The sequence below is a fragment of the Fringilla coelebs genome, assembly GCF_963513975.1.
Source record: "Fringilla coelebs genome assembly, chromosome: 2".
NCBI lineage: Eukaryota > Metazoa > Chordata > Aves > Passeriformes > Fringillidae > Fringilla > Fringilla coelebs.
Window position 1 is genome coordinate 100,021,183 of NC_140029.1, and position 20,365 is coordinate 100,041,547.

Consider the following 20,365-nt stretch of genomic DNA (forward strand, 5'->3'; position numbering starts at 1 on the left):
AATGAGCACCAGCAATGGCCTTCCTTTTGCACTGCCTACTGTGAACTAAAAACCCTGTCAAGCTTGATTTTGCATTTTGTATTGATTCTGCAGCAATCTGATCTGACTCTGAAGCTGACCCTGCTTGAAGCCAGAGGTTGGACAGAGCCAACCTTAGTTATTCTGCATTTGTACAATGCAGCTGGAGAGGAATCTCTGCGGTCACAGACAGCCCTACTGAGCCAGGATTGCTCCCTCAGCAGGTGATGTAAGGAAAGAGAACCAGCCTGACTTCAGACAGCTTGGAAATTAAAGCTGCACAATGGGACAGTAGAAAATCTACCACTTCCAAAATCCCAATTTTTCACATTGAACCCATCACAGTGCCAGAATATCTTATTCTACACGTTTTGCTGTGTGGGAAGTAGTGCATATCATGACCCTCTCTCCTGAAGGTCAATGGGAATTAAGGACATGTCCCCCCTTCAAGCTGTGGGATCACTCTCACTCCAGTATAAGCACATGCTTAAATGCTCCACTGAGTTAAACTCCAGGAACTGTTCTATCCTATCTGCAGCTATGAGCCATCCTCCCACAAGCATTCATACTTTGCTGCACCACATGGAAAGGTGCAAATGCATGTAAAAAAAAAGTTACCTTTTTCTATTAAACTCTGTAGTGCTTTTCTGTAAGGCTAGTAAATTCAGTTTATTGAGCAGTATGACTGCTTGAGCATTTTTAGTATGCTATAATGCATAAGAGATACTGTATTATCCAATATATTTCAATCTTTTAAAAGTTTTTTAAAGACTGAAATGCTTGCAATTTAATTTTAGGAATGTATTAGCACATATACTACAGCAAAAATGTATTCATTTTCAGCCAGCATTATAATAATTTCTGTTATCATAAAGGAATCTATTCTATTTGCACTAAAAACGTACATGAAGAAGATGGACTGCATTCACCACAATTATCATTACTCTTAAACATCTAGAAAGCCTGAGCTCATTACAATTTGATGACAGTTAACAAGAGAAGAAATTTTGTTATTAACATCCTAAACATTAAAAGCAAAAAAATTCAATATTACACTATTTTCAGAGACACACCAGATTCAGAGTTACAAAAATAGGATTTTAAATTATTTAAAATATATTTCTTTAATGAACTAACAATGCATGCCTGAGTAGGCTTTTCAATACTCAGCGCAGGATTACAAGTTACACCAAGAGCTCGTGTATGACAAGGTTGTTCACTTAGTGTTGGAACTGACCTTTAAGGGCTCTGATGCAATATTTGAATGGCTACCAATGTACAGTTGTCAATTGTTTGCAGAGAAAATGCTGATAGCTTAGAAGAGAAAACTATTAGACAGTCAAAGGTTGAAATTGATAAAGATACAGTAGGGTTTTGTAGAGTGAGGGCAAATTTGGTTGCATGCTATGACTAATAGTACTTGGACTAGCTGCCATAAACTCAGAATTCACAACAAAAAAAATCTGACAGCTTGTTCAAAGAGTTATAATAATAAGGAAGAACAGATATGTGGGTCTGTTGTGTCAGTGACACTACAGATTGGCCTTCTGTTGTACGCAGGCGACATATGGCTTAAAGCATGAATGTACCTTCAAAATAGAGCACTTCAACCATTTCTAGTTGTTTTGTGGTAAAGTTTGATTGCAGGACTAAAGAAATTTGTATTGAAACCACCAGCAGTGAAATAAACAGCAGTATTTATGCAGCACATCAGCACACAGAACAGCATTCTCCAGTGCAGAGGAAAGTCCCTGAAAGGTGAGATTTGAGACACCAAATTATGTTATCGAAACTTGAAAAGCTATGCCACAGGCTTAAACCATCTGGGCTCCTAGCAGTGCTGAGCAAACTGGTGGGTATCCAGCCACAAGACAGAAGAAGAAAGGGTAATTGAGCAGTTTGGTTCCAGCCTCAGAAGCAAGTCTCTTTGTTATTCCATGCAACCGCAGCTGGCAGAGCTGCTGCCAGCTGTGGAAGACTCAGCTTTGCAACCATGGCACAAGTGGCATTTCAGGAACATTTTGTCTGAGAGCTCAGAGAGGCACACAAAGCAGCTTTGTGTCCCTAGGCATGAAGTAATCTCTTGAGTAAAAGTGTAGTGTCTACGTGAAGTGATCAGCTGAGAATTCTACTGAAAAATAAGGCAGACAAGTTCTTTAAATTTGGAGGTCTCCTTTAAGAGGAGTTCCACTGTTATAAATTAAATGTATTTGTATCAGGGCTGGGTGAGTGTCACCAACATATTCCATGCCCCACAAGCTTTTCCTTTTCCCAAGCCTCATCACTTCTGCAGTGCACCTTCCCATTACTGTGGAATACATATGGCAATGCCTGTTTGAAAGGGGTGTCTTTGACCTAGGGATGTCTAGCTCTACCCACCCACTGTAACCATGAAAAAACCATACTCCTTCCTAGGCTGAGTTTGAGAAGAAGCTCAGCACAAGTCATCAGTCACCCCTGGAAGAGTTAAAATACTTCACTAGCATAAAATAGACCCTCTTCTGAAAATTGCCCTTTATCAGGCCTCACCACATATTTTAAATCACACCTACCCAAATATGGGATGGAACATTACCTCGGGCCATGTGAAGTATTTTAACTTCAGCTGTCCATGGGCAGCCTTTATTCCCTCTCTCTTGCTAAAACCTCCTGCTGGGGAATGAAAGTCATTCCAGATGCACATGGATGAAAATTACATGGAACATTAGCATGATTTCAGCTTAAGGAGAGTCTTCATAAAAAGTCCCCTGAGGGCTCAGGTAATCCCCATCACATTTATTTGGAGCTTCTCGTACACCAGCATTAGAGAGAAGTAGTCCAGAGCAGTGGAAATGTTGCCTTTTCCCTTGGTTTCACTTTCTATGTATTTTGATTTCTTTTTTTGTATGCATGGATATTATAGACAACATAAATAATGTCAGGGCAGAGGTGATTCATTTTTATTACACTTTTTTTTGACAGTGGCATGTGAGATATGAGTAATACTGTGTCAGTTGCTTTGGCTCACATTTGCATCCAATCGTCAATGAGTAAAATGAAATCTCACAGCTGCCAACATTCAATTTCTGAGGCTCTCAGGATTTTCATCACACATCCACAACAGAAAAGATATCTTGCAGGTGACTTTTACTTTAAAGTTACAACATTATACCTATTTTTAAGGACAAAAAATAGAACCAGGATTACTTGCAATAAGTTATTGAAACTGCATGCTAGATGCCATTATACAATTATATTGAATGCATTTAACAAAAAGTTTATGTTTGTGCCAAAAACACCAGGTAAACACATTCATTTGCTGTGTATCAGTCTAAATTGATTGCAGTTAGCATGGCAGTCTTTCCACTGAAAGCTTCTCAAGAGGGACTGACAAGTTATACAGGCAGATATATGTTAGAGGCCTTCTCATACTTGTGCTCCAAAGCATAGCAGATCAGCTGTCAGGAAAAAGTTTCCTGCTTTTTGTGATTTATGAGTTCTCATTCAACAGATCTCAGGTAGCCATTTCAGCTGATAGCTGATCTTAAGGTAAAGAAAGCTTTCAAGATATTGATGGATCTAGCCTTTCAGGCTTCAGCAATTCTGTCCTCTCCTTCTCAACCCACTATATGTATTCCAAAGTCACTCAAAGAGCTTACTTATAGAAGTCTGTGAATATGGCACCTGATCCAGACCTTAGAGAAGTGAAAAAGATTTGTAATTAGAATGCAGCTGGCCCCAGAACCACAGAGGTGACATATGGACTATGTCTGTGTAAGCAAGTTTACTGAGGAGCAGATCTATAGAAAGTTGGTACTAACGCTTCATACCTCTTTGGGGTGAAGGGTTTAGTGCAAACCATTCACAGTCTGTTCCCATGGCCTGAACACCTGTTAAAGATGGATAATGAGATGATTGGCTCTCACAATTAAGGGATGAATATTGTGTGAATATTAAGAAAAGCTTTAATGATGTACAGTTATGTTATTGTAGTTTAGATGTCCTCTGCTCTCCCCACAGTTCCCTTTTCCCCCTGCGTTGTTGCCATCAGACAGCCGGGGCTGTCTAGGACAGGTACAAAGAAGGCTGCACAGGTGTCCCTTGCATGGGGCAGTGGGGATGGAAAAGTTCAGGGGGTGCTGAGGGGGTGAGGCATGGCAACACCTGGCCTCCAGTCAAGTTACAAGAGAGCAGCTTCCACTGATAAATGGCAAAGAAGAGCTGACTGACAGACTCTGGGAGGGCTGGGCTGGCTGATGCAGCCCTCAGGGATATAAAAGACTAAGCATCCAGCTTGAAGATGAACTGGCAATGTGGTGTGCATGAGGGGCAGTTCCCAACGCTGAGAGTTTTTCTATATATGGTCCTTTTGTTGTATTTTTGTCAAGATTTAATAAACCTTTTGAAATTTTCAAAGTGAGCAGTGGTTTCTCTCAACACCACAGCTCCTGCAGTGCTGCAGGAGTGACAATTCTGGGGTTTATTCACATGAGAGGTGCCTGCTTTGTGCAACCCCAAACCACTCCAGTAGGCAGGTCAAGGTGTGGTGAGGATAGCTTCACTTCTGAAGCAAGCTTCTCATCAAGCCTAAAATCCTTGATGAGATATATCCACACTAATCAGTTTGTCTCTTGGTGTTTTGTTAAACATGGAAGAATTAGCTGCAGTCCCAGTCTTGAATGTGAACGGGTTTAGTAAGGACAACATGAAGCCCCTGTGGCATTATCATTACTTGGCTTATTAAATAAGCTTTTTCAGAATAAAGATTCTGAAGGATATTGGGATAGAGTGGGTCAGAAGTCTACCTAATACAGACTTTTACATGTGCAGCAGCCAAGATTAGGAGCTCCTGAACTATCTTTTAAATTACCCTAACCAGAAGTGCATATCAGTGATTTATCTCAGTTGAACCTTTATGTTTAGACAACAGCAGCTACTCAGTTCCTAGCCTTCCCATAGCTTCTTGCACAGTGGAAAAGTAAAAAAATCAAACAGTTAATAAAGCATAGTTTTGTTGCCAGAAAGAGAAGGAGCAAATTTTCTTATGTGTGAGAAGACCTGAGTTCTTCAGGACACATTTTGGCCACAGTGGCATGAAAACTGTGAGATTCTGAGCCATGTGGGAGACCACCTGCTGCAGATACTGCCTTCAGTACAGACTCTGAACACAAAAAAAGCTGGTACTATTCTTTCCTGGAAAGATAATGTTAATCTCCTGTGTAATATGCTTTCTGTTATCAGTGTTCAAGTTAAAACAGCACATGGCAGTCTGCCATGCCACCAATTACATACATATTTATAAAATAAATTAAGGTTTTTGTCAACCTCAATTTAAAAAGAAAACAAAGGTGGTTGTACCCTCTTCTCCTCAAAGTTTATCATATAACATGAAACATTCTTCCCATCAGCAACATACCCTCAATGGCTTTTAAATGCTTTATAAACATGTTTTGCAGGGAGTTTTGTTAGAGCCTCACTGACGACATTCAACACTTGTAAAACACTGTGTCTGTACAACTGATGTCTGAACCCTAAGCTTACTCACAGAAAATCTGCCAATGTACCTAATGAGCACTTATCCCTATTACATTAATTCATACCAATTTGATCCACGCTATCCCACTCAGCTATGGATCATCAGCTGAGAGGAAAAATGCCCCAAATATCTGCGGCTTCCTAAAGTACAACCACACCATAAGTCATTGCAGAAATGTTCACAATTTGCTGCTGTGAAATGGCACAGCGCAAGCCACTGTCACTGGGACACTTAAACATCCCCCTGAGTAGGGGAGAGAGGGAGACCCAAAAAATTCACCTCTTTATCTTTGCACTGCAAGGCTGGTCACAGGGGAAAGCTGCTCTCTCTTCCCAGCTGGGAAAGCTCTCCTATTTCTTTACTACTTCTTTCCAAGGGAAAATGCAGTGACTGACTGCAGGTGAGCCCCTCCACTTCTCCAATCTCCACTGCAGGGTTTTGGTCTGTTTCATACCTGCTTGATTTGAAGATGCTCATGTGAGGACTTGCACTCTGGCCCTTCTGAAGCATTCTGGTTTGTTTGGCAGATGCTTCACCCTCTAGGCACAGGACAGTGGCTGCACTGCATTGCACAGCAAGGTGCTTTTCCTGTCCTAAGGTGTCATTGAAACAACTGCAGAGCTCTCCCTTCAGCCATTCACAAGAATATGCTTGCAACTCCTGCAGTTTCTTCATGTGCCTAATGACCATGGGCAGCCTAAAGGGTCTTCCTTTCCTGTGTCATCAAAACAAAGAGATGTGGGCATTAAAAAAGGGCAGAGTTCACAAATTACAAGATGCAGTTCTGTTACTGGAGCATTGTCACTTCTGCAGCCATGAAGGGTTTGGATCCATTTAACTTCACCTTGCTCATTCAGAGAACCTGTGCTCTGTGCAAAGCCCTTCTGAAGGGTCTCTGATTCATCCTGTCAGGACAGTAGTCCATGAAAGCTGGTTTTGCTTTTTATTTCACAGAAAAGGTATAATGCAGTTTTGTTTTACTGGGAAGGCACTGACACGGCCTGAAACTCTGTACCTGAGTACAGAATTCTGTCTGACTATTTTCAGGTACAAGACTGTCCCCTGCCAATAATTTTGGTTTTACAATCACCTTCTGCTTTGTTCTCTTTTTCTTTTGCAATAAATTAGATTCCCCACTGCTGAGCTAAAGGTCTGGACAAACATTAAGGGAAACAGCCTTTACATAAATTGCTGTCAAACAAAGGACAAACAATGCTTCCCACTACTCCAAGGTGTGACAAGACACGAAAACAGGCAAATAAAATAGCAGCTTTGAGCATGATGCTGTACACTAACCCCATCTCTTTCATCCCTCAAGGCCCTGAAGGAATATCAGGGGCTGCTTATGGGGTTCTGGGTTCTATTTCACCTTTATCTGCAAGGTGCATCTGTGCTGTCATTCAGGGTGTTGTCTGCTTTTCCTGTACTGTAAAATCCAGGACAAATGCATTCACAGAGACCTTGCCCACACAAGCTGAGAAAAACCCTGCTAGGTCTTAGGTTTGGTGCTGTTGCATTAAACTCTGGCTCCCTGTCTGGCCTCAAGGAAAGCATGCACAAGATGAAATTAAAAGGGTTTGTTGGGGATTTTTTTGTCTCTTTTATGTTTTAACCATTCTCACAACCTTGCCCTTTGCCTCTCTGAATAAAAATGAGAGCTCATCAAACAATAATTGTCATAAATGTGAGCTGGTGGCATTATGAACTATTGAAAATGTTAGGAAATATCTGGACTTTGTCACTGTGAGCACTGCATAGTGTCAAAGGTGACAACTGATTTGGAGGGGTCTCACTTAGGGTGCTAATTGGCATTTATTGGGCAATATTTGTGACTTCAATCTATAAAGTGATCTCTGACTCGTGTTTCAGGCAACTTCACTGTGTCAGTTTAAATATGTAAATATGCTCTCAATATTAACAGATATCAGATGCCCTTGCATTACACAGTTATCCTTTTCACCACTTTTGGCTAAGTCTTTGGAAGCAATTATATTCTTATCAAAGACTTTTTACAAGTTCACTGAAGTTGGGGCATTCCCTAGCACAAACACAGGCTGGGCAGAAAATGGACTGAGAGCAGCCCTGAGGAGGACTTTGGATGTTGGTGGACAAGAAGCTTACCATGAGCTGGCCATGTGCCTTTGCAGCCTTGAAAGCCAAATGTTTCCTGGGCTACATCTAAAGGAGGCGGCAGTGTGGCCAGCAGGGCGAGGGACAGTGTTCTGCCCCCTGCTCTGCTCTGGTGAGATCTCACCCAGAGCACTGCATCCAGTTCTGAAGCCCCTAAGGTAAGAAGGGCAGGGACTTGTTGGGTTGAGTCCAAAGGAGGCTACAAAGATGATCAGAGGGCTGGAGCACCTCTCCTGTGAAGCCAGGCTGAGAGAGCTGGGGTTGTTCAGCCTAAAGGAGAAAAGGCTCCAGGGAGAACCTGCCAGTACCTGAAGGGAGCCTACAAGAGATCTAGAGAGGAACTTTTCACAAGGGCACAGAGTGATAGAAAAAAGAGGGAATGGCGTCAAACTAGCAGAGAGTAGGCTTAGATTAGATATTAGGAAGATATTCTTTTCTATGAGGGTGGTGAAACACTGGAACAGGTTGCCCTGAGAAGATGTGGATGCCCCATCCCTGGAAGCATTCAAGGGCAGGTAGGCTATGTGCAACCTGGTCTGGTAGGAGGTGTCCCTGACCATGGCAGGGGGGTTGGAAAAAGGTGATCTTTAAATCCCTTGCAACCCAAACCATTCTAGATGCTCTGATTCAAGATTTATACAGGAAGAATAGTAAAAGAAATGGTCCGTAAAAAAAAGTTCATATGCTTTCTAAAGGCTTAAATCATTTCAATTTAGCATTTTGGAAAGGATAGAGATTTTAAAAAGGTTTGATACACTGTGGAAAAAGAAGAAAACTATCAAAGTTGTAAAGACTCAACATGCTTTGGTAATAAATCTTGGCTGTCAACATGCTTGTCTTTGTTAATTCATGTGCATCAAAGTATTCTAACAGAATTCAAATTATATACTTAATCCAAATTTTAGTTGTTTTTAGACCAAGAAAGGACACAGTCACGTACCTGATTTTATGGTTCTGTGCAGCATGCAGTTTTGTCACTAATTCATTGACTTTTTATTCTTCTGGGACCCAAGGTGGCCTACAATGAAGGCTGGATTCTGCCTGCATTCTCCAGCCTCAGAACAAATACCCTTTTTCTATTCACTTCATCCAGGTGTTGTCTCTTCTTTAATTAAAGGTATTTCCCTGAAAAATAAGTTATATGTTACCAGCATTAATTTTCTCTCCGTGGTATTACACTCTCACAGGCAATGATGTGGCAGGAAAGAGTTGTGACACGTGGAGCACATGTGCAGGAGGCATGTGATAAACATCTTGTAGAATCACACAGGCCTTAAAAGTATCAAATGGGTGAGAGGAAAGCAGGAATGCACAGCAAAGCAGGGTAACAGTGCCAGCTAGTTTCTGGTGTAGGTATGATGAGTTTAATGAACCCACATAAAAGCTAGGAGGAGAACATGTGTTTGCTGTTAAGAGCCTGCCAACCACACTGTGCTTACAAAACAGAAGTGGTGGCCTTTGTTAATTTATTTTATTGTGTTGTGATGAGCTTGGTCAACCCCCATGCTGGCAAAGTAGATTGTTAGAAAGTACAGATACTACAAATGAATGGGGAAATATAGTTGTCAAGGCCTCCTAGAGAGGACATCCCTTAAAGATATTAAAATATTTTTTCTAGGAGAGAGGCATCATAAAGGGACTAGAGAAGAAAGCAAAGTGATGAGAGAAACAGCCTGTGTGGAAATATCCTAGCTAAGGAAAAAAGCACACAGAGGGAGCCCAGGAAAAACACAAGATTCAATCAAAACTACACTCCAGTACTTCTTAAGCAAAGAAGTAGGTTATGAAGTCTGCTTAATGATGCCAGAGAAAAGCTTTGCTTTTACTTCTTAAAAAGAAGAGTGACTCTAAAGAGGTTGTTTCTTGACAGGGAGACACAATACTCATAATTATTACTGTAAAGGAAACAAATTGGGTCAACATTTGCTTCCCTAGACTTGCTTATTGCAGGAATAAAAGAACCAACATGATGGAGTGCAGAGCAGTTGCTGGCAGGGATGGCTAGAAGGAAAGGTGCCACTGCACCCAGCAAAGCACACCAGGCCAAGGGTGCCAGTGGCATCAGTGGGAAGCCTAAGGTCCAAATAAGAGAGTAAGGATTGCCTATTTCTTGTCCTTTAAATTCCAGTCCCTTTATTTCATGGACTGCTTAATTATGGCTGTGTCAGACACAGATCTTATGATCCCTTTCATAATTATTCAATTCTGTACCAAAGCTGGGGGTTTCCAGACTGCAATGTGTACTCTGTATTGCTTCAAGCATGAAAAGAACTTTCCCTGTAAGGGGATATTGATCATCTGGAAAACCTAAATCTGTAGCAATCAGCATTACTTACTTTTTTTCCCTTGAATCTGATTCTTCATTCCAATTTCTTAGACTTCAGATGGTAGCTCCTTCAAATGGCTGACCCTTGATTTTGGATATGAATTTTTGAATTTTCTCAAATGCTTCTCCCCACTTTTAATACATTAATAGTAAATTCACTATGAGAAGTCTTTCAGAGTTCTTTGAAAAATGAAGCTGTGTCCCTGAGCAACAATTTTCTAGAAAAGATAAGCAGAGACCAAAAAAAGAAAATAGGTAACAAAATCAATGAATTATACTATTTAAGGAACAAAAATTGAAAACTCACAGTCCTGAGTTGTAAAAATGGCTGGGAGAGATGGAGGAGGAAAGATGGTGGTGTACCTTAGCTTTGCCTCTAGTCTTGCCTGAAAAGGGATGATCTAAAGCAATTGTTAAAGTTTGTTACCTGCTTTGCTTGGAAGTTTCCACATAAATAGGAAAGCAGAAAGCTAGGCTCATCATTCACACGTTTTGTACTAGCAACCCCTAAAAATTTTCAGCTGGATGGTCATGACATCCACTAATCCTGTTTTTTAATACCTGTGATCTTGAGCAGTAGCCAGTAGCCATAAAAACTCACTTCCAAGAGCACATGGAAATGCCAAATAGCTCTTATCATTCTGCAGTTGCATTCATTAACAGTTTAACTTTATGAAAACATTATTATGATTTATAAGATTCAACAACACTGACACCTACTGAACACAAAATGCTGAAGTCCTGGTACAGCACATGTACTTACATATAGGAGAACATTGCTTGGCTGCAGTTCAAACTTGGTTTAAGTATTTATGCTCTTGTTCCTCTTTGGTTTATCATTTAAAGTTCTGACACATCCTCAGAAAAGGTTGCTTTTGGGTGTTTTTTTTTCTTGCTGGCTGAGATACTAGTCTGTTTGAACTTTTTATTTTGAAGAATCAGAAACAAACATAAAAGAAGACACTGACAACTCTACAGCCTTCAGCAGCAGGTTAGATCACTCAGTGTCTCATGCCTACAGCTTCACTGTCTGTGATACTAATATGTGGTGATGACCTGTGTCTGTTGCTAGAGGTGTGTGGACTTTCATACCTTTGGAACATTTCTCTGTGAAACAAGGGTCCATTTAGGCTCTGCCTTTGATTGTGCTCCAATAACAATAAATGGTGGCCTCTTCCATCCCTATCTGCTGGGTTGCCTAGGAACACATTGCTGGAGCAGAATTTAGAGATCAAATCTCTTCCTGCTTTTGCAGGCAGACATATCATAATCACACTCACAAATATACCAAGATCCATCTAACAAACCAGCAGCTGCCTTGCTTTTACTGTTTCTTGGGGAAGGCTTGCTCCATGATCCTGCATTCCCACATACCATGCTAGTACATCATGTCTTTGATCACACTGGTGGCCTTTCCTCACTTGTGCTCCAGCCTCAGTTACTCTTTCAGATATGGGCCACCAATATTTCAGGTGACCTAGGCGACATAATATTTGGATACAGTGACATGAGGATTTATTTTCCTACTACAACTGTCCCCCTTTCCTGTTCTGGCAGACTGTGGGACTGTATTAGATTTTTCTGTCATGCTGTGGTTCACAGGCATCTTCTAGCCATTTTAATTTTTTGTCACCTCTAGCTGATGAGTACCAGTTTAGAGACAAAAATATTATTTAATCCCACGTGCTAAATTGTCTTACACACTGCACTACTAAATCTCACCCCCTTTCTTTGTTCCCCCAGACCATCAAGGCCATTCAGCTTTTTCATATCCAAATTTTGCTGGCTTTAATGACATACCCCAAACTTTTTTAATATAAGGCCTAGTGAAAATACTAAAATGTTTCTGCTTCAAGACATATTATTCATTAAAAGGGAATTGTTGAAGCTAGAGAAAGATTAATCCTTACCACCATTGCTTTCCTTTCCATTAGCCTTTACATGCCCTTGGTTCTTGGAGCAATCATACCTCTCCAAATACAGGCAGGTTTTTTCTCCAACATATGGACAATAAAAAACATTTTTTGATGTCCAAGAGACTAGCTCTACTGCAGTTTTTTTTCAACTTATCTACTAGACAACAGAAATGCCAAAATAATCAATTAGTGCAGCCCAAGCTGACTTTCAGCTATGCCCAGTTTCCCATTGAATTTTGTTCCATACTTGATCTTAAAATTTCCAGACTCAGTCAGAAAAGTCTTGCCTGTATTTGAGGTCACATGACAGGGTGAATGGTTGTTCAGATTCCTTTTAATACTTTAGAATACTTTATTCTAAAAAGAGGCATTACACTCTGTAGAGCTATAACCTTGCTCTTGAGCTTTTCTTTCAGTGTCACAGAAAAAATATTGAGACTAGAACTGTTGCCTTTTGCCCATATACCCTAACATTTCCTTCTTTAAAGTAAAGCAGTATTTGGGGAGGAAAGGAGAAGGGCACTTCTGACATTTTTTTTTAAGTCTGTATCATCCCAGTATTTCACAAGGGAAATATGGGCTATGCGTTTCTCTCACACTTTTTTTTTTTTTTAAGTGGTTGAAGAATGATTCCTGATTTTTATCCTGAGCAAGCCCCTTTTGAGCTCATCAATTCTCAAGACAGTCCTATATTTCTGATTGAGCTACAAGTTTTTACATTGCTTATAAACTTTTCCAATATATCTCCTCTGAAGCATTTATTTGTTTAATGAAATCTGGAACTCTTTCCAAAAATTGTTTGCCTTGTGCTCCAGAAACAATTTCTATCTTAAATGTTTTTGTCTCTTTGCTTTGAAATTCCTAGCGTCTTACACACTCACTTAATAATGACTTTATATTTCAAGAGAAATCACCAGACAGCTTTAGCCATCAATTTGGTCAAATTTTCAGTGATTTTAAACCACAGCAACTTGGGCTAAAGCTGTTTTCCTCATGCAGCTTGATCTGTAGGCTATTCCACATCTGAGCCCCACTCCTACGCCTTCTTTCTCCCATCAGGGACACCCATAATCACTTACTCATAGAATAATCTAGGTTGGAAAAGGCTTCTAAGATCATCAAGTCCAACTGTTAACCTCCCACTGCCAAGTCCACCATGAAACTATGTGCCTGAGTGCTGTATCTACACATCTTTTAAATACCTCCTGGGATGGGGTCTCAACCGCTTTGCTGGGCAGCCTGTTTCAATGTTTCTTCTCTAGTAAGCTGTCTCCAAGGACACCTCTCCTTTTTTTTGTCTCTTTGCTCTAATTATAAACGTGACATCAAAATTACCCTTCTTCATTTCCTTCTAAGACCTGGCAGAAAATTGTTTGTCTTCAAAAAGACTGACTTGAGAAAGGCAGATAAGGTAGAGAAAAGGTAGGAAAACAATGTCTCAGCAGTAGAATTAAATTGAGTTGATATGTAACGGTTTCTTTGTTCAAATCTCTACCCAAACAGAAGAGACCCTTTCATTGCAAGGTCTAGAATATTTGATTCACATGGCATTGTTTTATATTGGTTAAAACTCTGTAGCTGCTCTGTAAAGAAGAGACTTTATCTCTAATACCAGAACAGGCTACTATGCCCTTTCTAGATCCCCACAAAGACAGGAATGATTTTGCACAGTGTCTCAAAACATGTTTGGCTGTAGTTCTAAAGCAAATCTTTCTAAAATCTTTCTATACTTCATTTACCCACGGCACACCAATAAATCTGGCAATTTAAGGAGGTCAAGAGGTGCTCATACACATTCTAAATTTATTCTTTCAGAACATTCAGCCTGTCCTGTATAGCCTCTGTACTTGAATGATGTTGCTATGACATTTACACTAACTAGAGCCATATTGAGAAAAACCTGCTTATTCAGAACACTATAATGCATCTTGCAATGACAAATCTGAGGAGAAAAACATCCTCCAGTGTTAACCAGGATTTTAAAATTGGATGATGCTGCTGAGGGCACAGACGGAGTGCTCTAGTCCAATCTTCAGTCAAACTTTGCAGCAAGAAAGGTCTTTCTACCAACCTAGCCTATGGATAAGGGCAAGAAGATGCAAAAGCACTGTACAGAGATTATGACAGCACTAGTAACCTTGCTCCTCATTTAACACTGTGCAAAAGACTGCTCTTTGTATATTTTTAAGATTATTACTACTGACCTTAACAAGAAGAGTTTTTATGAAGCTTTCATTGAGTTTTTCAACTCAAAAAAAGAACTGCTTTTCTAGCCTGCAAGATAAACTTGATTAAAGAAAAAAGTCAAACCTACAATAAGCAGCTATAAAATTATCAACTTGGTGTCTCATCTTAGTTGCATAACTGCATGTAACCTTGCATTTAGTTTCCATTTGGAGTTTTTATGTCATTTTTCACTGACATTTTAACTCTCTACCATTTTCACATCTCAGGACATGTGTTTTTAAATATGAAGACTGCACTTTAACATTTAGGAGACTAAGTAATGCAAACAGAGCATGAATGATATGTAAGGAGAGTTCACGATATCTTCCCATTTCATAAAAGAAAAATATATATCACCATTATAAATAAGCCTATGAGTAGCAAATGAACAGAGTATAAAATGTTTGCTGCAGACTCCTAACATCTGTTTATACCCAAAACAAAGCTATAATAGTCCCACAGCCAAAAAATCACAAGACTGGTTTTGAGATTTGATTTAAAGTGTTAAATGGGGGACTAAAAATATTTTTGAAGGAAGACTAATTACTTCCGTGACTCTTCACTAACTTGAGAGATGTATATAATATAATATGTTGTCTAATACATTATAAAATTGAAAAGTGCAAGCAAAAACAAATTACAGTTGTTTGGCTCCAGACACCGAAATGATGCAGATCTACAATAAATCAAAATATACCAAGGTCAAGCTACCTCTGTTGTTGTTTTAGTACCTTTCATAAAATGCCTTGCAAACATAAATATTTTGCATACTTCAGGTAAATGATACAGACATCTAAAAATATTACTAAATTTGTGGGTGATAAATACAAAAAATATTGCATTGTAGAGGATAGGCTCAAGCAGACAAGGTCAGTTAAAAAAGAGAAGTACCAATTTGTCTCAGAAATACAATTGAATCACAGAATGGTTTGGGATGGCAGGGCCCTTAAAGATCATCTAATTCCACACCCCGCCCCCTCCCCCCCCCCGCCATGGGCAGGGACTCTGCCCACTAGACCAGACTAGACCCTGGAAATGATCCAACCAGGCCTTGATCATTTCCAGGGAAGGGGCATCCACAGCTTCTCTGGCAACATATTCCAGAGCCTCACCACTCTCACAGTAAAGAATTTCTTCCTAACATCTAACGTAAACCTCTCCTTTTTCAGTTGAAGCCATTCCTCCTTATCCTATTGCTCCATGCCCTTGTAAAAAGTCCTTCTCCAGCTCTGCTATAGCCCCTACATGTACTGGGGAGGCTGCTCTAAGATCTCCCCAGAGCCTGCTCTTCTCCAGGCTGAAAATCCCTCCCAGCCTGCCTTCATAGGAGAGGTGCCCCATGTCTCTGCTCATCTCTGTAGCCCGCCTCTGGACTCACTCCAACAGGTCCATACCCTTCTTCTGTTGGGGCCTCAGAGTTGGATGCAGTGTTCCAGGTGGGAGTACAGGGATGTTAAACACTGCCAGTCCCAGCACTGACCCCTCAGGAATACCCCTCGTCCCTGCTCACCAAGCCACAACTCTTTGGATGTGATCATCCAGGCAATTCCTCACCCACTGAGTGGTCAATCCATAAAATCCATGTCTCTCCAGTTTACAGACGAGGATGCCATGTGAGGCAGCATGAAATGTTTAAGTCAGATGATGTCTGGTGCTCTTCCATTATCCACCATGAAAATCTACATCATATCACCTAGCAGAGAGAGGAGGGATGGACAGAGTAATCTAAAGGGTTCCCTTCAATCTTGTCACCTACAATTTTATGGCACAATTCTTCCTTTATTGGAAAAAGATTGCATATAAACACCAGAAAATGTAGAAGTCTGGAAAGAATTTGAACACTCGGGTACTGGAGCATAAACAACCTCTTAACTAGCACACGAAGGAACTCTTCTCACCAGCAAGTCAATTTGTAAGCACCCAAAGCTTGCCTCTCATGGGGAAACATCTGGTACCAAAAAGAGGATAATTTCTTTTTCCTCTAGTTAAAGCTCACACACCTGAGGAAAAAAGCAAACACTGAACACAGATGGCACCTCACATTTTACTCTTGGAAAAGAGTGAAGTTGTGAGAATTATAGTGTTACACCCACATACCTGTTCTGCTTTCTTTGGCCAAAAATGACCAGGATAATCCAGCATCAGGAATCCAAATTGATGATGATGATAATATTTTGTTCTGGCAGTGGTTGTTGACCTTTACCACTGACATAGGATTGCCTTCTTCAGGTTGGCCACAAAGCTCTATGGAACAATGAATGTGGTGAAAATATTCCTCTTTAAGTCTTTTAAAGCTTACCATGAAAATATTCCTCAAGTCTTTTAAAGCTTCCCTACCTTTCTGGTTTTTTTGAACCTTTGACCTTGATAGCTTCTCCTTCTGTTCAGGTACCATCTGTATCCACTTGCTACTGCAAGGAATCCATTTGCCAATGCAGAAATAATAGTATTTTGCAGTTTTCACCTGATTAAAATGTATTTGTGTAGGGGAAAGAGATTTGGGGGTTAAAATTCAAAAGAAAAATAAATTCCATTTGCAGATGAATTTTTCTTGATTTTTTTCTTCTATCATTAAAAGAAATCTGTCAAAAATGTAAGAACTTTTTCAAGTGCTTCTTCCACTTCTTTTCTACATGACCTGAATATGACCCAAACTTGCAAAACAATGTGTATCGTTCCAAGACTACAGTTTTTATGTAGGCTTCAATTCAATTCACTAATTTTTTTTTTAAATATTCATTTTTATCTATAACTACACAATTCCCACAGAGTATTTTTGCTAGTCTTATCCTAGCGTGATGGAAAAATGGTTCATCAGTATTCAGTGATTCTTCCCATTGAGCTGTGAATCCTTATTTCCTTTCCACGTGTGGTTCTTCACAAAAAAAAAAAAAAAAAACACATACAAAATCATATTTAAAATACATATATTTCATCTTAAAAGTTGTGCTTTTACATAAGACCTGGCAATTCTTTCTAAAGTATGTATCTACTCTATTTTTTTTTATTTCACTTTAAAAATTAATTTAGGGCACAGGTAGAAACCAGACTAGATTCCATGAAAATCATGCAAAACTCCCACTGACTTCAGCTAACCCCAGATTTCATCCATGTGTGAAAGTCCTTTGGAAGCAGTTCTCTGTTGGACAGGGGTGAACTGCTGAAATTCTTGTGTTTCAGTGTGACTACTATAGTCTGTCTACCCAAAATACATTCATCCTCTTTCATCTGATGTTTATCACATTCCCCTACTCTAGAATTTCTTTCTCTCCTGAAAAATTTTCCATTCTTTGCCCACATGAGGAAAAAAAGTTTCCTTCTCATCACGAATGCTATACTTAACCCTTGATATTTCTTCTTTAATTTCTTCTGCCATATTCCATCTAATAACATTTGTGGCATAAAAAGGTCACCTTAGTTCTTATTACACTAAGAAAGTTAAGAAAGGTGCTCTCAAAACTCACTTAGGGGTAATTAGAAAAAGAAACAGAGAAAAACAAAGAAACAGATGATAACTAAAGGGATAAGGCATAAAGAGACAAGATGTATACCAAATATTATGCCCATCCAAAACAAACCCACTTCTGTTCACATTTGAATGTGGAAGTGAGAGTAAGATAGATGCCATGCAAGTGTGCACAAATTTATTTTACAAGTCTCAAACATCCACAGCACAAGATCTTTCCAATAACTTCTGTAGAATATATGCAGCAATTGCTTATACAAAACAGCAGTATTTTGGAAGTAAATGTAAAATCAATGTCCCTTTATAATGGGTGAATTTGTAAATGAGATTATCAGAACAGCCTATTAAAATGTGGTCTGTAATAAAAAGATACTGCATAATCTCCTGACAGGAAGACAGAAATACAGTATGAAGGCAGTCATTTGGCAGTTTGCTGACACTGCTGTCTTTTTCCCAAATTGTTCTCTGCATCGTGCAAACATTTTGAGAAATAAATCCAATATTATTTTCAGTTCCTCTAGTTTTTCTCGGATTTCTTTTATGGCAACAGATATTACCATACAAAACATAAAACTACCAATCATACTAACTTAAACACATCACATAAAATTTAGCTGGCAGAAAGAGTAATAAAAAATGGAGAGAGATGAAGCAGGGGAAAATAAACTACCAGGAGGAAGAGGGATCCCCAAGAGAAAGATTCTCAGCCCTGTCCCACAAGCTATCCCTGTATCCTCACGGACAATGATCAAGGCTACATATAGAACCAAACTGAAATTATTTACATGGGTCTAATAGATGCTTCTGTGAAGGTAATCAGATGACTAAGCCATAAGAGCTACATCATGTGGTTTTAGATTGAGTAATGTGAGATGCCAGCAGCTGGTAGCTACACTGGTACCTGGATTTTTGTGTAGGTCCTGTCTAGTTGTGGCACTTCTGATCCTGCTGAATGGGGCCACAGCACTCCATCAAAAAGGAAAATACAGCACAGCGGCAATACCAGGTCCCAAATTGTCCTGCCACTGCGTGCTTGAATTTCTCTCTCATGTATCAATTTCCTATTGGACTTTAGTGCAGGTTTCTCCTCGAGATGTACTCATCCACTTCCATAGGGCTTCTAGGACTTTCTGTGCCAGTTTTCCCACAGCAGAGGTGGTTGAGCATCAGATATTTGCAGTTTAACCAAGCTGAAAATTCTGCTATGAGAGAGGACATTTCCAGCTGCCTCCAACCATGGCAAATGTCCTGGAGGAGGCAAGTTATCAGAATGCAAAATGCCCCATAAATGCAGGGAAGGTAGTAATTTTCTCTCTATTACCACACTGAGGACTTTAAAAATAATCATTGAGCAATCAAGCCACCTGCCCCCACGATAGCAGGCATATAATGCAACATAATGTTGGATAGTATAAGGCTCCTAAATTTCCTTAATGACTTTTTTTCGTTTGTTTCTTTCTTAATTCCCAAGATCTTGAAACATATTAAATTTCAAAAAAGTAAGAAAAATATAACAGAAACTGGTAATGTACTCAGGGTGGAAAGAAGGCTGGGTAATATATTCATTCTAATTGTATTAACCTTCCCCCATAATGAGAGGGGGGTGGAAAGCCTGCCATCTGTTTAAGTCATTAGTCAGTTCCATAATTAAAGGATTAAGATTAGCTCTAACAATTTCATTACTTTTCCTAGGAAACTGAACATCTGACTATTTAAAACTAGTCTAATGCCATTGAAAAGTGCTATTGATTAGTTTTGTCTTACACTTTGGGAGGTTGCCATCAACCCAAATTCAGTCCAATTGATTTATGCCAGGAACATTTCCTAAAGTTGAATACGGTGTCCTATACCCAAAGAAAATATTTTTTTCAATCTGATATAAATAAAGTTATTTCATCAGCATACAGTAATAGTTTAACCTGACACATTCCTGATCTCATACACTGCAGTTTATTATCAGCCCTATTTTTTATTTCCAACGATTCAAGAACAGTGATAAATAAAAGGAGTGAAAGGGGATGCCCTGCTCTTTTGCATAGCTTTTAAGTATTAAGCAATTAACCTCCTTTTAAGTCAAAGTGATTGTGGACTAAAATAAAGCAACAAAATCAAGGTGAGAAATGATAGCACAAGCCAAATCTACTTAAAGGGCCAAATCAACCTAATCTTGTCAAATGCCTTTTCCTCATCAGGGCAGCCCTGCAGCAGGGATTTATCTGAGGATCTACAGACACTCATTAATTCCATCGGTAATCTTGTACTATCAATACCTGATATTTATTTATTAAATTCATTTAATTAGGATGTCAGATAACATCTTTTATTTTATTTGATCTTGTACTCAACATTTCAATGAGATATTTATGTTGGCAAGAACCTAAGGCGTTGTTGTAGCTCTTTGCCTGGTTTAAGCAGAACTGAGTAAGAGCCTCAGAAGAACTGTCTCCTTCAACATGAGCAGTTGCATACAAGGTCTAAGGGCTAACATTTCCATAAAGAACACTTCCAGGTTCTTGTATCTTTTTTAACAGTGCTTTTATTCAAATCTTTCATCATATTTCTTAGTAGAGCAGGTGAGGAAGCCTGAGGTTACCACCTGCCACCCACCACCAAGGCCCCACACCATCTACAAGCTGTGTTCCACGTAACTGAACACATCCATAAACAATCCAGGGGGCAGGACATGCAACAATGCTGATAATTTGCCAGTAAATGCAAGCAATCCTTGGCAGTAAAGCTCAAAATCATCAGTGAGTAGCTCTGGAAGA